Here is a 20,468-nt window from a genome sequence, read left to right as displayed (position 1 = left end):
AATTTGGTTCATTCAAGAAATCCATAACAACAACCACAATATAACCTGTCCTACTCATGGAATCAACATAAACAACGACAATAACAATAATGTCACGATTTGAACTACGATCTAGCCGTGACGGATATCTCAAGTCCACCATGGATCGAAGACCATCCTCTTAGCCTAACCTCAAGAGCACAATAATAACAATAAAGATAAAGCGAAGCCAAACCAAACATAAATAAGAAGAATAGATAAATCAAGTGTAAACTCTAAGAAGCAGAACAACCATTCAACCCACACTTGCTCCTGAAAGCCTCTAAAATTAAAAATAACAAATGAGTTGGGACATGCCCCCACGATGGCCAAAAGAATCCAAAAGTACTATAACAATAACGAATAAATAATGAAATGACAAGGCCTTCCGAAGAATGAAGGCTCAACACTTCATGACAACTCAACATACATGCTCAACCACCTAACACTGCACAGGAGCAACGAAAAATCCTTTGTACCCTACATCATGAAATGATATAGCGTCCTAGGACAATCAGTGGGATAAGCACTAGCATGTAACTCAGGAAAAGGGTCATGAACATGAGGGTTTTAAAATCATTAACCTGGATTGTGTAGCTCAATCCGTCCTAAAGGAACTAATGGGCTATATAGGTTTAACTCCCCCAGCTGAAAGAGCTCCAGTGTGTGTTAGCCGCATGAATCGAGGAAAATTCAAGGGAAAACTAAAGCAACCATGGGCAATATCCGTACAATATATATATATATATCAAGTGTGTGACAAGCACACGAACATATAGACCTCCAACGCCAATACATATGGTTTTCAGTGTTCATTCTCCTAGGACTTACACTTTCACAGTGAGCTACACAACCCCCTTTAAGTCTAAATTAAAATCACTTCGCACATAATTTCAACTATTAATCCCAGGGTCATTCATTAAGGCATTTATCACTTGGTATTGTCATACCAATACACTTGCAAGATAAATTAAACATGTTAAACCAATCCACATAACTACATTGATTCCCAAATTTCATTTAAAAATCCAAACCATAGCCACTAAGGCCATCCAAATATACTTTTATATCTATTTATCCATTCTTGCAATGCATTCAGTTAAAAAGAAGTTAAATCGTGTAATTATCTATAATAAAAAATAAATTTACAAAGTGGATTGAGATTTATGCAATTCTATGCCAAAATTCATCCAATTTGGGGAAACTCATGTCCCCCATTTCAACCATTTAAATAATGTACCAATTCAGTCCCAAAAACATCAATTTAAAGCATGAATAATTAATTCAAAATATGGGACAAGTAATTCAATCAGTAACAACCAAAACCCCTCAATCCAATTTCAAAACCCATAATTAAATCTCATGAAAATTCATTACATTTATGCCACAATGTAAAATTAAAGTTTAAGGAAGAGAAACATGCCTAAAACACACAAGAATTTGAAGTCAATTTGAAGTTTAGAGCTTGGAGCAGTGATTTCTTGAAAAACCCTTGAGCTTTATTGGGTAGAGAGTTAAAGATGAATAAAGTAGAGTATGATCTTTAAAAACTGAAGAAAAAGGGTTATTTTTGTGTTTATAAGTCGTGGAAAGAGTGAAAAAAACAAAAACCCCTCACCCCTAAGTGAAAAAAAATTAAACAAAATTTAACCTTCAGCGTGGCATGACGTTATCGTGGAGGGTAGCCTCCGTTCCATGCCAATATCGCGGAGGCTAAACTCCATGACACGCCAAAGTCGCAGACCCTCACTACCTTGGGGTACCAAAATAACCCCAAATCCCTTCTGAAACTTTTTTCAAACACCCTTTGAACATCCCTAAACATAATTTAAGTTAAAAATTGATATTACGCACACGGGAAGGTCAAAAATAAAATGATCAAAAGTGTAAGGGGTCTTACATTATCCTCCATTTAGATCATTCATCCTCGGATGATGAGTTAGGACACTTTTAGCATGATAATATCAAGAACATACCAAAATCAATTGACAACTCGAAAAATGACAAGAGAAAAATAAAACTCATACCTTAAGGACCTTCATCCAACCCCGAGAACAAGAATGGGTATTTGACCTTCATATTTTCCTCAGCTTTCCATGTAGCCTCTTCTATCTTTTGATTTTTCCAAAGTAGTTTTATCAAAGCTACATCCTTGATCCTCCACCTACGAACTTGCCTATCCCATATTTCAATCGAGACTTCTTCATAAGACAAGGAATTTGTAACACCAACATCTTCAACATGCACTATCATGGAAGGATTACCACACACTTTTTCAGTATGGATACATGAAATATGGGATAAATAGAGCCCAAAATCGCAGGTAAATCCTACTCATACGCCATATTCCCAACTCTTCTTATAATTTTATATGGTCCAACATAATGGACTGAGCTTCCCCTTCTTCCCAAATCTCATAACTCTTTTCTTAGGAGACACCTTCAAGAATATCCAATCACTTACCTCAAACTCCAACTCTCTTTGCCTTATTTCCGCGTAAGACTTTTGGCGACTTTGAGCAGTCTTATGTCTTTCTCTAATCACTTTTACCTTATCCATGGATTGATGAACCAAGTTAGGACTAAACAACCTACTCTCACCAACTTCAGACCATTCAATAGGAGACCTACACCTCCTACCATAAAGAGCCTCAAAATGAGCCATCTAAATGCTCAAATGATAACTATTATTGTACGTAAACTCAATATGAGGTAAATGATCAACCCAACTTCCCTTAAAATCAATCACACAGGACCTTATTATATCCTCTGAGGTTTGAATAGTTCGCTTCACTTATCCGTCCATTTGAGGGTAGAAAGCGGTGCTAAGGTTCACCTGTGTACCCAAACCTTTCTGAAATGAATGCCAAAAGTGATATGAAAACTGCATACCTCGATCTGAAATAATGGACGCATACAACTTCACAATCTCCTGAATGAACAACTTAGCATAATTCTCTTCTGAGTAATTAGTCCCCACCGACAAGAAGCAAACGGACTTAGTCATTCTATCCACAATAACCCAAATCGAATCATACTAATTGCGAGACCACAGAAGAATCATAATAAAATTTATACTGATTATCTCCCACTTCCACATAGGCAACTCTATCTCTTGAGACATGTCACCAGGCCTCAAGCGCTCAACCTTGACTTGCTGACAACCTATAAACTTTGCCCGGATGAATTGTATACCTGGACTCATAGCCTTAGTCAAAATCCCTTTTCGTAGCCCATCATTCTACTTTTATACCTCATAATACCACATCCTCTAATCCCGAATGCCAAAACCTTTTGCTGACACACATCATCTTTAATCAACATAAGTATGGGATTCAAAGCCTACTTTTCCTTCAGCTCAACACCAATACTTAACCACTTTGTGAACAATGAATCCTCCATCCCTAGAGTCCAAATTACAAACTTCCAAGTTAGTAAATATGTAAATATCCTTCACTAATCCTCTTTTCTCCTCATTAACATGGGATAAGCTCCCAATAGAAAACCTGCTAAGAGCATCAATAACAATATTTTTCATACCTGGATGGTAGTGTAAACTCATGTCGTAATCCTTAAGAAATTCAAGCCACCTTCTCTTCCTGAGGTTCAAATCCTTCTGTGTAAACATATACTGCAACATCGTATGATCCGAATAGATTTCCACATGTAGCCCATACAGATAATGGTGTTAAATCTTCAAAGAAGAAATTACAACCGCCAACTCTAGATTGTGGGTTGTATAATTCCTCTGATGAACCTTAAGCTGCCTGAAAGCATAGGCCACAACCTTACCATGCTGTATTAAAAAATAACCAGTCCAACATAGGACCCATCATAGAACATAACAAAACCATTAGTACCCTCTAGCAGGGTCAAAACCAGAGTAAAAGTCAACTTATACTTACACTTCCGAAAACTGCCTTCACAAGTATCGGACCATAAAAACTTTACCTTCTTCTGAGTCAACCTCATCAGCAAGGCAACAATAGAAGAGAAACTCTCCACAAACCTCCTATAATACCCAGCCAAGCCTAAGAAGCTCCTAATGTCGGTTGGAGTCGTGGGTCTACGCCATGTCTTAAATGCCTCAACTTTTTGTGGATCCACCATGATTCCCTCACTAGATATAACATGCCCAAGAAAAGTCACAACATTCAGTCAAAACTCGCGTTTAGAAAATTTAGCATACAACTTCTAATCCTTAAGAGTTTGTAATATAATTCGGAGGTGATTGACATGATCCTTATCAATCTTAGAATACACCAAGATATCATCAATGAAGAATACCATAAATAGATTCAGAAACTACCTAAATAACCAATTCATAAGATCCATGAACGCAGTCAGAGCATTAGTAAACCCAAATGACAGAACCAAAAACTCATAGTGAACATATCAAGTTTGGAAAATAGTCTTGGGAATGTCAAGCTCCTGAATTTTCAATTGATGATAGGCCAAATGAAGATCAATCTTAGAGAAGCTTCTAGCATCCTGAAGCTGGTCAGAAAGGTCATAAATCCTAAGAAGAGGGTACTTATTCTTCATTATCACCTTATTCAGCTGACGATAGTCTACATTAATCTGAAGAGACCCATTCTTCTTTCCCACGAAAAGCAAAGGAGCACCCTACGGAGAAACATTAGGATGAATAAAGCCTTTATCAAGAAGATCTTTCAAATTCTACTTTAAATCTGTCGGTACCATTCTATAAGAAAGAATGGAAATAGGACAGGTATCCGATAGAAGATTAATCTCAAAATCTATTTCCCTATCAGGAGAAATTACAAAAAGATCATCGAGAAATACTTCAAGAAATTCATTAACCACAGGGGCAGATTGCAAAGAAGGACATTTAGAGTTACAATCCTTAAACCAAACTAAATGATATAGATACCCTTTTGAAATTAATTTCTGAGCACTAAGATAGAAAATAAACCCCCCTTGGGTACTAAGGAACTCCCATCCCATTCCAATACCAGTTCATAGGAAAAATGGAAACTGACCTTTTGGGTCCTACAATTTAGAGAAGCATAGCACGAGGGAAGCCAATCCATCCATAAGATAACATCGAAATCCACTATATTCAGCTCTATCAAATTCACCGATGTCTCCCTATGAAGGATAGACACCACACAATCCCTATAGATTTTATAGCAAATTTAGAATCACCCACCTGAGTAGAAACAAAAAAGGGATTGAAAATACTTTCAGGATCAAAACTAAAGTGTATAACCACATAAGGGGTCACATAATATAGGGTAGAACTCGAATCAAGCAAACATGAGAAAAGAGATATAACATACCAGTAACAACATCTGGAGATGCCTCATATTCCTGGCGGGTAGCAAGTACATAGAGGCAATTCCAGCCACTGTCAGTACCAGAAGAAGGGCCCTTTGGCACAGGAGCTGAAGTGTGGCAATCAAAACTTTATTAGACCTAGTGAAAACCTTGGATGAAGAACAGTCTCACTGCATATGACTAAACTAACCATAATTATAGCACCGATTCCCTCCCCCAACAATATCCACTATGAAGCTTCCCATAAAAATGAATAGAAGGATAAGGTGGGGCTGATTGAGATCCCCTAGTCTGTGAATGGGAACCCTGAGCCTTAGGACCACTGCTAGCCTGAGTACGATAATCACCCGAAGGCTTAGGATAAGAAGTACTAGCTGATGAATAGGAATTGCCTAATTTTTCTTCTTGGTCCACTGTCTACAATCTTTCCTACTATTCTGCTGACCCCCACCCTGCTCTGAATACCCAAATTTCTTATTCTATCTTTCCTCCATCTCTATATGTATCTTCTTTTGATTCTCTACTTACTACATATATATAATGCATAAGTGGGGAGATGTCTATATCATTGTTCAACATTGTAGCCTTATACTCAAATACCAAGTTATGGGATAACCCAGAAGCAAACTTCCTTATCTTGGATCTTTTATAAGATACTAACTTTGTAACATAACGAGACAACTACTAAAAGTTTAAAGCATACTCTTTCACACTCATCTTACCCTGCTTTACATTAACAAACTCCTCGGTCTTAGCTTTCCTCAACTCTTGAGGAAATAAATGATCTAGAAAGGCACCCAAAAACTTATCCCATATTGTTGGATCTGCATCATCACCTCTCAACTGCTCCCACTTCTAATACCACTGATAAGATACATATTTTTGCTAATATGCAGCAAACTCTACACCTTCAGAATCAGTAGCATGCATCACTCTAGAAATCTTCTCTATCTCATCTACAAACCCTGAGGATTCTCATCAACCTTAGAGCCTATAAAGGTTGGGAGATTCAACCTAATAAACTGGCCAACCTGAGTGACCTTAGACTTAGAAGCAATAGAACCAACACGATCCGACTGAGAAGTCACCATCTAAGTAAGCAAATAAATAGATCGGTGGAATTCAACATTATAGATGCCCCCTGAGGAGGAGGATCATAAGCATCACCGCCCTGAGAAGACCAAGAAGAACTAGTGGGGACTGGTGAAACCTCGCGTAGGACAGTGCAATCCAAAGTAGTGACCCTAGAACGATTCTGAACTTCATAAGAAGATAGGTCCCTTCTACGTTGTCCTTAGGTAAGACAGAGTTCCCAGCTAAGTTTTTACGAATTTTAGATCTTCAGAGAGGAATGATCTATAAAATAAGAAATCCAGGAGTTAGAGAAGTTTCATAAGAGTTTTAAAACTTTTAACTTAGACTGTGTTGCCCAATTTGACCTAATGACACCCATGGGTTATTGGGTTCAGCTCCTCCTTCTGAAAAGGCCCCAATATGTGTTAGCTAGAAGAATCGAGAAAAATCTAAGGGAAAACTAAATCTACCATGGGAAATAACCGTCCCAAATATATATATCAAACGTGTATCAAACACAAGGTCATAGAGACCCGTAACACTGGCAAACGTGGTTTCCAGTGTTTATCCCCCCAAGACTTACACCTTTATGGTGAGCTACACAACTCCCCTTAAGCTCTGATTAAAATCACTTTGCACATAATTCCAACCATTAACCCGGGAGTCATTCATTAAGACATTTACCACTTGATATCGTCATACCAATACGTTTGCAAGCTAAATTAGACATGCCACCAAGGCCATCTAAATCTATTTTATATCCATATATCTATAAATGCAATGCATTGTGTTTAAAAATAAGTAAAATCATGCAATTATCCATAATAAAAATCAAATTTACAAAGTCGATTGGGGTTTATGCAATTTCAAATCAAAATTCATCAAATTTGGGGAACTCATGCCCCCCATTTCAACCATTTGAATAATGTACCAATTCAATCCTAAAAATATCAATTTAAAGTATGAATAATTAATTCAAAATACAAGTAATTCAATCAGTAACAACTGAAACCCCTCAACCCAATTTCATAAACCATAATTAAACCACATAAAAATCCATTTAATTCATGCCATAATGTAAAATTAAAGTTTAGAAAAGAGAACATGCCTGAAACATAGAAGATTTTAAAGTCAATTTGAAGTTTGAAGCCAGAGTAATGATTTCTTGAAAAACCTTTGAGCTTTCTTAGGTGGAGAGTTAAAGATGAATAAAGTAGAGTTTGATCATTAGAAACTGAAGGAAGAGGGTCACTTTTGTGTTTATAAGTCGTGGAAAGGGTGAAAAGACCAAAAACCCCACACCTTAAGTAAAAAAAATAAAATTGGATAAAATTTAATCAGCATTACACAGCATTATCACGGAGGGTAGCCTCCGTGCCACGCCAATATCACGGAAGCTAACCTCCGTAACATGCTAATATCGCAGATCCTCAGTGCCTCAAGGTCCCAAAATGATAAAAAAAAATAGCCCACAATGACTCAAAAAGTCCACAAACAACTCAAGAACAAGAAGAACACAACAGGGCTACAAGAACACAAATACAAAAGAAAATGATTTCAATAGCTAAAATGAATAGATAGAATGACAAATGGATGTATAAATCCTAAGAACCCTAAGATATATCAAATATAAGGACCCTTAACACCTACACACACAATCACCACTCTCTTATGAAGACACAAGAGGTATTCCACCGCTCAAGCACCCACGTTTCTTGCAAAGTTTGCAACACTAGTGATTTGGCACTAGTATGACCCTCATTTCGATTTTGGTGGCTTTTCCAAGCCCTAAACTAAGATGTTTACATTCTCCATAAAGAGAAGAAAGGAGTTCCAAAATGTGTCTTACAATATCATTCAATAACTAAAGAAATAAAGACCTAATACTAGTTTATTTATAGACTTATTACAACATAGAGTGAAAGGTCCAAAAAGCCCTTAATAAAAGGAGCAAAAGAGGTAAACTTGGAGTGTATGTAGGGGAAGCTTTGTTGTGTCCAAATACCTCTTCACACTTCAACTTGTACACTCCCTTGGCTTGATTCCATGCATGCTCACATACGCCCATCTTCATGATCGTGCCCGTGTCACAAAATAACCTCAAACCACTTCCAAAATTTCTAAAACTTTTTCCAAAGACCTTTTTAACATCTCGAAATACAATTCAAGTTAAAAATCGAGATTACACACACGGAAAGGTAAAAAATAAAATGATTAAAATTCTAAGGAGTCTTACAAATAATCATATATCCTATCCTCTCAATGAACAATCACACTCATACACAAGTTGTACATACATGTTAAGGGTCTTATGATCATCCACTAGTTATGACATGTAGGGAACGAGTTCTTAATCATGTATTGTACCTGTGTGGCACCTAATCCAACCAAGAACTATATAAACTAATCCCATGAAGATGTCCAAATAGCGATAACATTCCACAATAATAACATATATTCTTGTACAGTTAACAAGCCTTTAATATAACCTCGTTACATGTGATTAACACTTAGGGTATCATTTAACAATTACATTTCTTAAGTATTCATTGCAACAATAAACAACCACCCAATAATATAAGTGGTCAACTCGAGTTAATCAATTTATGTAAACAACTATCATAATTTAACACACTAAATTGCAAGTAGATATGAATCATTAATTTCATAAATTATAGCATGTCCAAAGATCAATCCCCAAATTATTCAAGTAAGCATCTCAAGCCATATTTATTAAATTCAAGTAGTCTTTTTTGGAGCACACGTTCAACCAAATAGAGTCTAAAATCTAGTAACTCATTTAATTAATTCAATCTCTTTTTATTCATATCATAATCGAGAATTCTACATCTAGCAACTCTTACATTCAAGTCATTACTAGGTTCAAGACCCTACTCCATTATAAATTATTCTGCCCTATTCAACTTATACTCTAGCTTCAGTTATACACCTTTGTATTTTTTACTTTCTAACCCTTACCCTAACTTGGTCGTCGGCTCTTAAGTTAATTCAGCAACTCCTTATACCATAACTAATTCTCATCATTAGCCTTAAGCAAGAATATCCCATATCCCAATCACACATAATATCAAGTTCATCCTTTTATAATAATTGGGCTAAATCACCAGATTATGAGCTTAGAGAATCTCCTCATATGCTATATTCTCAATATTTTATATTACAATCCACCAAAGAGTTATACAAACATAAGAAATCCATCAAGGATTCATACATTAATATATCAACGTACAATTAGGTCCTTATTAATTAAATTCATATTTTATCCAAGCAAACTCCATGCCCGTAGGCCTAAGCGTGATTTCCCTTGTCAAATCCACATCATGGATACAAGTAATAGCCAAAGTCTATTGATCATAGATCATAATCTACCTGACCACCAAGCTTCTACAATAACTTGCTATAACACGAATGATCCTCATTTTTTCACGTTTTCAAAGGCTAATCATCTAACAAATAACACATATAAGAGTAATTAATAACTACACTTCAAAAATTGCTTTGAGAATTTAAATCCACTAATTTTACCATCATTTACGGTCTACAACATTATCCAAGGGTCAATTAGTTATTAAAATTGTTCCTTCAAGGTCAACCCAACTCCATTAATGGAGTTTTTAGGTTAAAGGTTCCACCTTTATTGAATTCAAGGCCCCAACTATTAATTTTCATGTTAGGGATTATTAATTAATAATTTAGAAGTGATTCTAGATGATATTAACTCAACTCATAGGTTTTATCTAAATATCATAAACTTAAGGGTCGTTTGGTTAGGAAAGCATTATCCCAGGATAACTAATCTCGGAATTAGTTATCTTAAGATTAGTTATCTCACCGTTTTTATGAAATAACTTATTTACATCACAATAATGTAAATGGTAGGATAAATAATTCCAATACTAACTAATACCCATACTAAGCATGGGATATAATAGTCCTTTTATTTTATTTCAAGACTATTTATCCCTTATACCTCACACCAAGCGACCTCTTAGGGTTTAAATTCTCAAGAATTTCACCATTAAAGATTATTCTAATGATTTTAGAATGTAATGGATTGAAAAATGAAGAAGATGATGGAAGAAACTTACCTCAACGAAGAAATTCCACTCAAATCAAGAAAAAATCACTCCTCTAGGACTTAGGAATGGAATTTTGGGGTTTGGAGGCTAAAGCCCATCAAAAATAGGTTGTAAGTTGTTGTAGCGTTGGTATAGCGACCTGATCCGCTATAGTGTCCTTAGCTTTTTCATCACAGACAGTCTTTAGTAAAATAATGCGGATTGACGAATAGTTGGTTGTGATGGAAAGACTTAGAGATCTTTAATTTGATGGGTATCAGGACCCCTAACTCCATATATTCCAGGAGGAGTAATTTAAATTAGCCCAAAACTAAATCAGTAAGGACACTTTTAACTTAACTTTATGTAGGGGTATCGTATAACCTTAGTACATATTAAATACACTCTCATACTAAATAATTGATCCTAGCACATATGGCGAATGAGATTCATATACCTTTATCGCAGATATTTTCAGTAATGATGAAATCGATCGTTATAATATATGTAGTGTATAGTTAATATGTATGCTAGCGTTGATGCAAGATTGAAGGTTTGAAAGCAGAGCTTGGAGTCAAAAATTTTAAAGTTGAGTAGGATCAAAATAAAATATTTAGAGTGCAAGTTTACTGGCGTGTGCCATGAATTAATGAACAAAGATGGGACACTTGATGCTTAAATCATTCCCAAGAGGAAGTTTCAAGTACCTAGGGTCATCAACTCAAGGTAATTGAGAGATTATGAAGGGTCACACATGCACGTATCGCATTAGGGTCACGAAGTGGATGAAATAGAGGGTCGTATCTAATGTTCTTTGGTATAAGAATATGCTGCCAATACCTAAATATAAGTTCTATAGAATAGTGTCTAGACTGACTATCTTATATACGATAGAGTATTGACCAGTCAAGAACTCTCATGTCCTTAAATGAGAGTAGAAGAGATAGGGATATATAGATAGACAGATGAGCATATCATGAGATATAATATTAGCAATAAATATACTTGGGCCAAAATGACATAGCTCTTGTGGAGGATAAGATGTAAAAAGTGAGGTTGAGATGGTTCGGGCATGTTAAAAGGAGATGTGTGAATACTCATAAAAAGGTGTGTGAGGTTGTCATACGTAAAGCGCTTGAGGAGGACAGAGGTACATCTAAGAAGTATTTGGTGAGGTGATTAGACAACAAATGATGTAACTTTAACTCATCAAAGATATTATCTTGATAGGAAGGAAGAGCTATTGATTAGATGGATTGAGCAGATAATTATGCTTAGCAATTTGGTACATCGGTTATGATTTTAAAAGTACTAATCTGCTAGCCTATTATTAAGATATATCGGTTGATTCGATAACATAGCAATTATTGAGAGGTTATCAGACGGTGTATCGATTAACCTCCATAGAACCAAAAGAAAAATGAAGTGCCGTGGAGGCCAATAGGTCAATAAGTCATCAGAAAGAAAGATAAATAGATAGCATAAAAAGAAATTAAAAGATTTAAAACAAGCAAGGTAGAATACAAAGAAGCAGATATGAAGAGTTGAAGACCTTAGAGTACCCACCAACAAAACAAGCAAAAAAACATTATAACCATCAAAATAAAGAGCAAGGGAAAGTGATAGAGAACTAAATATATAGAAAAAATATCTTATTTCTTTATCTTTTCAAAATAAGAATAAAATATATATGCGTACACACTATTCTTCCCATATTTCACTTATAAAATTAGAGTGAATATATATATATACATATATATACCGTGCGAGCCATCGGTGCCTGCGAAACTACTTTAATGGTGCTTCATTATGTGCTCGTATTGGATATCGATGCCGTCATCCATGGTGGGGCTATTGGCGTTTGATTTTGGATGAGGTGGTGCTTTTGTGCATGCAGTGAGTTTTAAATTTTGCTCTAGGGGCAAGCTCTGGGTGTTGCACGCATAGGTCTAAGCTGAATTCACATTGAGCAATGACGGCGGATTTGGGCAGCACCCGTGCACAAGCCTCGGCACACCTTCATCACCTCTGCTCACTCTAATGGTGGTCTATCGTGTCAATCAAGACTTACAATGTCCGCATGGGTAGCAGTATACGACATCTATTACTGGGCGTTAGTGCTGGTGTTGGGCATACATCAATGGAGTATTTAGATGCGCAACGCATGAGTTATGTTCCGCATATGCTGATAGGTTGGATCCCTGCTCGAGCAGGAACGTCCTAGCCCGCCTGCCATCTCAATCATGGGGCAAGCATAATTTAGGCTTGCTTGAAGTTGATTTCCTATGATGAATACCAAATGACCAGGCATTATCAAATTTAATCCATTATCTTTCACCCCTCGCATTTCGTGCGTAGGGTGAATTGAAAAGCCTCCCTTATGTCCTACGCCTTCTTTACTTTGTCGTACAATGTCGTGGCGCATGAGTAGCAGCCATAATTCTCAAATATAGTAGACACAGTGGGCATTCGGTCTTCATTGGTTCCTATTTGCCCTATATGATGCACCTTGTGAATAACGTCCTTTCTCGCCTTGGATCCTTTCGGGCAGGCCGAGCTCATACGATGTCGACGTTAATGAGAAATGTTACCTGGTTGATCCTACCAGTATTCATATGTTTGTCTTAAATATTAAGCCATGCATGTGTAAGTACGAACAAATTCAGACTGTGGAACTGCAAATGACACATTAAATTAGTTATTGTTTGTTTGATTGTATCTACTACTCAGATAGTCATAGTAATTCTATGTAATGCCCCGAATCTGGCACCCAAAGTGCTACACAGTGCTCATGACCCTGAAGGACCATAAAATAACTCATGACTGATATCTGTACCTGAACACTGCATAATATATTGTATAAATACAGATATAAAGGCTGAAAGGCCATAAGGTTCAAAATTGATAAAAAATAACATCTGAAATTACGTATATCAATACCAAAACAAACTAAAACAAAACTATCTGAACATACTGTAGTATGAAAAGCCTCTAAAACTAAATTGCCTGAATAAAGAGTTGATGAGACATGTCTTCAACTAACTCCAACTACTAAAATAAACTTAGTAATAAAGAAATATAGTAATGATCTTGTCCTCGAAGGATGAGGACTCACTGCTAACTCTGACTGTTGAAATTGGAATGCTACTGATGCTTTGGAGCTCGTACTTCTGAACCTATGGTATAGAATAAAACACCATAGCACTAATACGTCAGTATGATTGAATGTACTGGTATGCATGTGAGGTAGGCTGAATGCAAGGGTTTAAATGCATAAACAGTGCTAACTGACTGTATAACATGAACGTGAGAATACATATATAAATAAATGACTGTAACTTAATTTGGGATGGTACTGAATACTGATTCTGATTACAGATAACATGAGTTACGATAACTGATACTGAGTGACTGTATCTGACAGTTTAGATTTTGATGGAACTAGCTGAGTTCCGTACTATACTGAGTTGACTGTATCTGACAGTCTAGGTTCTGATGGAACTAGCTGCGTTTCGTACTGTGCTGAATTGACCGTATCTGAAAGTCCTAAAATTTGAAGGACTATCTGAGTTCTTTTACTGAGATTGAGACTGTGGGAAGTAGTCACCTAACTAATATGCCCTAAATAACGTATTATAGCTGAGTTGGGGTCCAATCTGTAACCCTAATTAGAAGGGTGTCAATACCGCACACTGGTAAAGACAAGTTGTGGGTGACCCTCATCTGGCGATGTCCCCAAAAAAGGATGGTGGGACCCTCATCTAACAGTGTTTATCCACCTTATCAACCCTCATCTGTTAGTGTTGATGTCTCAACCTATGTTGGCTACATAGTTTTAGAATGCAAGGATTGCTTCTAAGGATCACACCCTCAACTATCAGTGTGTGTCCTTATCCTTGGGTTCATTCGATGCTGAATCCTACTCTTATCTGAATATACATTGAACATGATTAACTGAACTGGACTGAGTTTATTGAGTTTCGTTGACTGACGGAATACTACTGAAATTACTGAATTTTTGAGCTTTCTGAGATTACTTGGATTACTAAGTTTACTGAGTTTTTTTGAGTCATATGACTGACTGAATTCTACTGAACATGGCTTGACTGAGGATATCGAGTACCCCGAGGACTCGATAGAAGAAAACTGACAAGGCATGACATTCTTGTATACATGACGAACATCAACAATTCATAGTATAATAAGTTGGGGATTTCATGAAGTACATGGTTATCATAATTTTGTGCATGGTAGAAATGCATATACTCAATGTCATAATTTCATACTCTAACATCATGAGCATTCCAATAAACATCGACATTGCACATTAATAGCATGGGAGTCATTTGAACATAAGGGTAAAACATGCACTTATCATATGGATCACAATTGAGCTATAATACACAATTTCTATCCTCTTAGGCATTTTATCAAGCACCTTACATGCACAACTTAGGGCATAGGTGTAATCATCAAATCACACATCATAAACAACTAAATTCATAGATTTTAACTGGCATTCTAAGGTAGTTTCATAAAAAACACATAAAGACCCCAACTTGGGAATCATACAACAAGATAAACATGGTTAAAAACAACCCATAACATAAACATCATGATTTATAATTTGAAATAGGGTTCTTGAGCTTTATGAATGAAATGAATCCATAAATTAACACTATGCATACCTTAGTACGTGATTCTACGAAGATTTATAATGGAATTTTCTTGAATTTGAATCCCCAATTAAGAACCCTAACTTGTTCTTGAGAGAATTTTGAGAGAAGTGACTATATTTTAGTTGAATTGGGGCTAAATCTCATGTTATAGGCTTATATAGGGGTGGGAAATACCCATTCTGCCCTTAAAATAACTTTAAAATGCACGTCACTTGGGCCATAAGATATGCGGTGCACAACTTATCCCGTAAGCTAGGTTGTGCGTCGCACAACTTATGGCATAAGTTAGGTTGTGCGTCACACAACTTATGGCATAATTAAGGTTGTGCGTCGCACAACTTATGGCATAACCATTCCAGTAGCCTTAGGTGATTTGTTAGGTGACGCACTCCACTTTGCAAAGCCATAACCTCTTGCTCGAGTGTCAGATTTTGGTAAAATTGGTATCGTTCGAAAGCTAATTTGATCCTCTAAAATTTGGTAGGTATAAATCTTTCAAGTACCACATATACATCAAGTTATGCTCATTCAAATATGAATCTTGCAAAATCAAACACTAAAACTTGATGGATTCAAAAGCTTTTAACTTGCCTTACTCTAAGTGACTCTTATGAACACGCTTAACACATCATAAGCTCTCTTCTCACTAGAATACTCATTGTAAGTCATGTACTCAAATATGAATCATAGGATAGGAGGTTTTATACGTAGGAACAATGGTTCATTTTCTAGCTTAGAAATATACGAGGTATTACATTCTAGAGTTAATACGTGCAACAAACCCCGAATTCTTGAAGGGATGAATTTATTAGATAAAAGTACAACGTGGGCTCTATCCGTTGCTGCGATAATTCATGATAACTCGACGGATCGCATGACTATTGTGCCGGTGATGCATCATTTAAATTTTTGCCCTATCAACTTTCGAAGGTAGAATAGTGGCCTACCATGGTGATAATGGGTGACAAAAATTTAGGGTTCGATTTTGGAAAGAGAGCCTAAGAAACGGCTACCACATCCAGGGAAGGCAGCATACGTGTAAATTATCCAATCCTGACATGAGGAGGTAGTGATAATAAATAACAATACTGGGCTCAATGAATCTGGTAATTGAAATGAGTACAATATAAATCCCTTAAGGAGGATCCATTGGAGGGAAAGTATGGTGCTAGAAACCGCGGTAATTCCAGCTTCAATAGCATATATTTAAGTTGTTGCAATTAAAAAACTCATCGTTGGACTCTGGAATAGGCCGGTCGGTCCGCCTATATATATATATATATAAATATTTATATATATATATATATGTGTGTGTGTATATATATATATATATATATACATATATAATAACAATGATTATAAATCCTTACAACTATATGGTTGAATATTATATGTAAAATTTACATAAATCTCAACAAGTTTATCCTAATTACTCTTTATTCCTATTTTTTGCTAAATTACAAATAATATCTATTTTGCAATTTTAGGATACATAATTAATCATTGAATACATAATTTTAGAGTTGAGATACATACTTTTTAATTGCGGAGATGCATTCATTTCTGAACTATTAGATCAAGATACATAACACCTTCACTAAATCAAAGGGAGATAAAATTATGTATTCAAAAAGTTATAAATTTGTTGATATATCTTGTTGATTTAAGAAAAGAAGAGATTTAAGTAATTAATAAAAAAATTAATTTTTTTATGTAATTTAGTAAAGATGAATAATAGTATTATGTAATTTTTCTATATTATACTTACTCCGTTTCATTTTATGTGTCACCTTTTGATGAGATATGACATTTAATAAATGAGTGATAACTTTGTAAAGTTTACAAAAAATTTCTTTTTAAAGTTTACTTTTTAGTTGTCTTTTTTTATTAAGTGGGACCTAGTAAAGATAAAATGGGAATGTTATCATTAAGTAATTATCAAATAAAAAAATTTATTTTTTAAAACGAACTAAAAAGAAAATATGGAGGTAGTATTAGCAGCCCGACTACAAATATTAAGCTCTCTTATTTATTGGGATTTTTAAATACCCATTTGACCAGATAGAGCAGTGTTTAGGGGTAGGATCAATGGAAGTTCTCAGTCACAAAGGAATGACACGATAAGCCAATGGTCAGCACCTATATATAAACTAGATAGGTATGCCCATGAGTTGCATGGGCCCAACACGTATAATAAAAAAACTAATAATGAGAAAATAAATTTAGACGTAAAGAAATTACCAAAAGGCTATTACTTGGTGAATAAATGATTAAAAAAAATCAGCATGTGTTTATTCAAATTCTAAGCAAACATCAATTTGAGGTAAAGCAAACCATCTACTTTTAAACATTAATAAATAACCCGCTAAAATTGGTTAGTAATCTATTACCACACGTTAAACTACATTGATAGAGATAAAAAGTAAGTTACACTCTGTCAACATAAATAACTTAATTTCATCATGAACAAAACCAGGGGAAGAGCTAAGTATGGACAAGGGTTCATCCTAATCCCTTTTGGCAAAACATTCCTCTATGTATATATGGTTAAAATTATTGTTTATGTTTATATCATAGATGTTCAATCCTCTTTGGCTTTGTGAAAATCCTAGCTCCGCCACAGGAACATAACAACATAAGAATCTACAATTTTCCTATTATAGGAATGTTTTAGAAGGAAAGAAGATTACCTTGAATGTCAGAGAGCTCCTCTTTAGACCTGCACTGGAAAAACATACCAAGCAACATCAGCAACACTACTCCCAGAAATAGTTGTTCAATAACAACAACACAATCAGTGACGGTAGAGTATACGTAGACTTTACCCTACCTTGGAAGGTAGAGAGGTTGTCTGCGATATGCCCTCAGCTCAAGAAAAAGATTATTCATAACAACATATTAACAATGTAACCTCATGAATAGGGTCTTGGGAAAGTAGTGTATATACAGACTTTCAAAGATAAAGAGACTGTTTAAATATACCCTCAATTCAAGAAAAAAAGTTTAATAATAAAATCACACCCACCAATAGATAGTGGAATCAGTACACTCAGGAAGAACACCAATGAAATATTCCCACTTAGAATCATCTTTCCATTTCTCTCTAATCAAGAAAAGAGCAATAGATATCCAAGGTTCTAATCCAGTACAAACATTCTTAATTTCATATTCTGCAACTGTATCAATATTAATCATTGCCTTCTAGGTACTCCTAGAACTGTCTCACTTTTAGCTATATCCCTCTTAGCAACTAATCCTAAAACTTTAGGTATAATTGGTGGTTGTACAGGTGTCCTTATTGATACAACCCCTTCATCTCATAGCCAGTTCCAGAATGTTTGAACTTGTTTTGGGATTTATGGGCCAAGTTCTTTAAACTCAAGTGAACTTATGAAGAATGGTTTTGGGGAACTGTGTAAATTTTGAAACTTAAAAAGCATCTCAAATGAAAAAAGTAGTTGCAAATGATAGACATCTATACCAGTGATAGGAGGTACGAAATAGTCTAACTCTTTCAGTAGTTGACAAGAATTATTAGCCAAAAGAAAATTTAAGCTATTCCGAAGTTGAAATTAAAGAATTTTTCACCTTTAAATTTATGGAACAAATTCAAGAATGCATACATGAACATGATGCTTCATTTAACTGGAAATGTGAATGATGGGAATTTGTTTGGTATAACAGACGTGGCCAATCCTAATTTTAGGTGTGAGGGATAGTTATTATGGTCTATCTCAGGAAGGGGGCGACTAAATCAACCCTACCAAGAATGGTTGGCGAGGGAATTTATGGTGTTGACCCTGTTTTAGCTGCATCATCATCTGGAAGAAGGGAATTTTTTGGTCTCTATATTCAAAAAGGTTTGGATCTGAGTGGGAATAATAGGAAAAAGAAGGATAAGAAAGGCTTTAAGAGAGTTATGATGATAGCGGATAAAGTTGGATTAGGAAAAAAGAAAGTATCTAAACATGACCTAAATATGATTACTGATAACAGACCCCATCAGGGACTAGTCCTCGATGCTTCTCCATTGGAAATGGTTGCTATCAAGGAATTAGAACCTGTTTCAATTGAGGAATAAAAGATTACTTCTCTTTGGTTGCTTTGGATGAGGTTACTGATCCTTAGAATTTAGGTGCAATTATATGGTCTGCTCACTTATTCAGAGCTTCTGGGATCATCTTATGTGTGAATAACTCTGTACCATTGAGTGGGGTAGTAAGCAAAGCAAGTGCCGGCTCACTTGAATTAATGAAGCTGAGGTTTTCAAGAATATGATGCAATTCCTTGCGTCTTAGGCAAAAAATAGATGACGGGTACTAGGGGGTTCTGTTTCTTCAAAAGTTTGTCCAATACATTAGATAGTCCCTGCTGCTCCTACAATCCTTGTTTTGGGAAATGAGGAAACTGAGTTGAGGCCATTGGTAGAGAGTTCAGATACTGAATTAGTTAGAATTTTGGAAAATATCTCCGTTGATATAATTGCTGGACAAGATGAGTATGCTGAGTGTGATAATAGTATTTCAGGCCAGAATTATAGATCCTTTATGGCCGTGGAAAGCCTGAATATAAGTGTTGCAGCAGGTGTGCTTTTTCATCACTTGATTGGTAGCAAAACAACTAACAAGGAGAGTAAGCTAATGTAATTTTCCGAGACTTAATTTTGATTGTTTCAATAATATCCATGTGTGTTGTTGCAAGGAGTACTTTAAATCACTTTTCAGCTGGAAGTATGCAATAGTAAAAAAATTGTCATAAAATAAATAGAAAGTCTTTAACCTCATAAAAGTAGGCCACACCAACACGATTAGTTGGGAGAGTTATTGATGACCCCCAGTGCAATGTTTATTCATAAATTTCCATTTGATAAGATCTATCAATAGCCAACAGACACGAACTTAAGTAGATGGAGTAAAATTATTGCACAAGTTCCAAACTAAATTGCATACCTTCGTTATATCTCCTATATTACAAACAAATGTGCCAAGAACTTTTGGTGCTGATATCCACTCTACCTGATTTTGTTCTCACCTTAAAACAACTCAAAATGATTAGTCGTGAAACTAAAAATCAGCAACATATTTCATAAAAGATTCAGCATGCTTTGAAGACTACATTTATACCTGAAGGGCAGTTGTGTCGTTATACTGGTTGAGTAATGTCAGTAGTCCTGGAATACAAGAAAATAAGTTTGCATGATTTTCAATCAATGCAGGAGAATGTGAAATCCTTATAACGATGACAGGTTTTACCATAGTCTGTATGCGCTCCGCTGAGAATTATTTGAATCCAAGAAAATAGTACAAATCACAGAAAGA

At 35.6% G+C, this 20,468-nt stretch overlaps 1 pseudogene; it reads left to right on the top strand.

Annotated features, from left to right (window-relative positions):
• Positions 1–18,874: 18,874 nt before the first annotated feature.
• On the top strand, positions 18,875–19,796 carry LOC107857843 (annotated as a pseudogene).
• The last annotated feature ends 672 nt before the right edge of the window (positions 19,797–20,468 follow it).

Source organism: Capsicum annuum, chromosome 2 (assembly GCF_002878395.1).
Source record: "Capsicum annuum cultivar UCD-10X-F1 chromosome 2, UCD10Xv1.1, whole genome shotgun sequence".
Lineage (NCBI taxonomy): Eukaryota > Viridiplantae > Streptophyta > Magnoliopsida > Solanales > Solanaceae > Capsicum > Capsicum annuum.
Note: the sequence above shows the minus strand (reverse complement) of the source record. Positions and strands in the feature narration are given on the sequence as shown.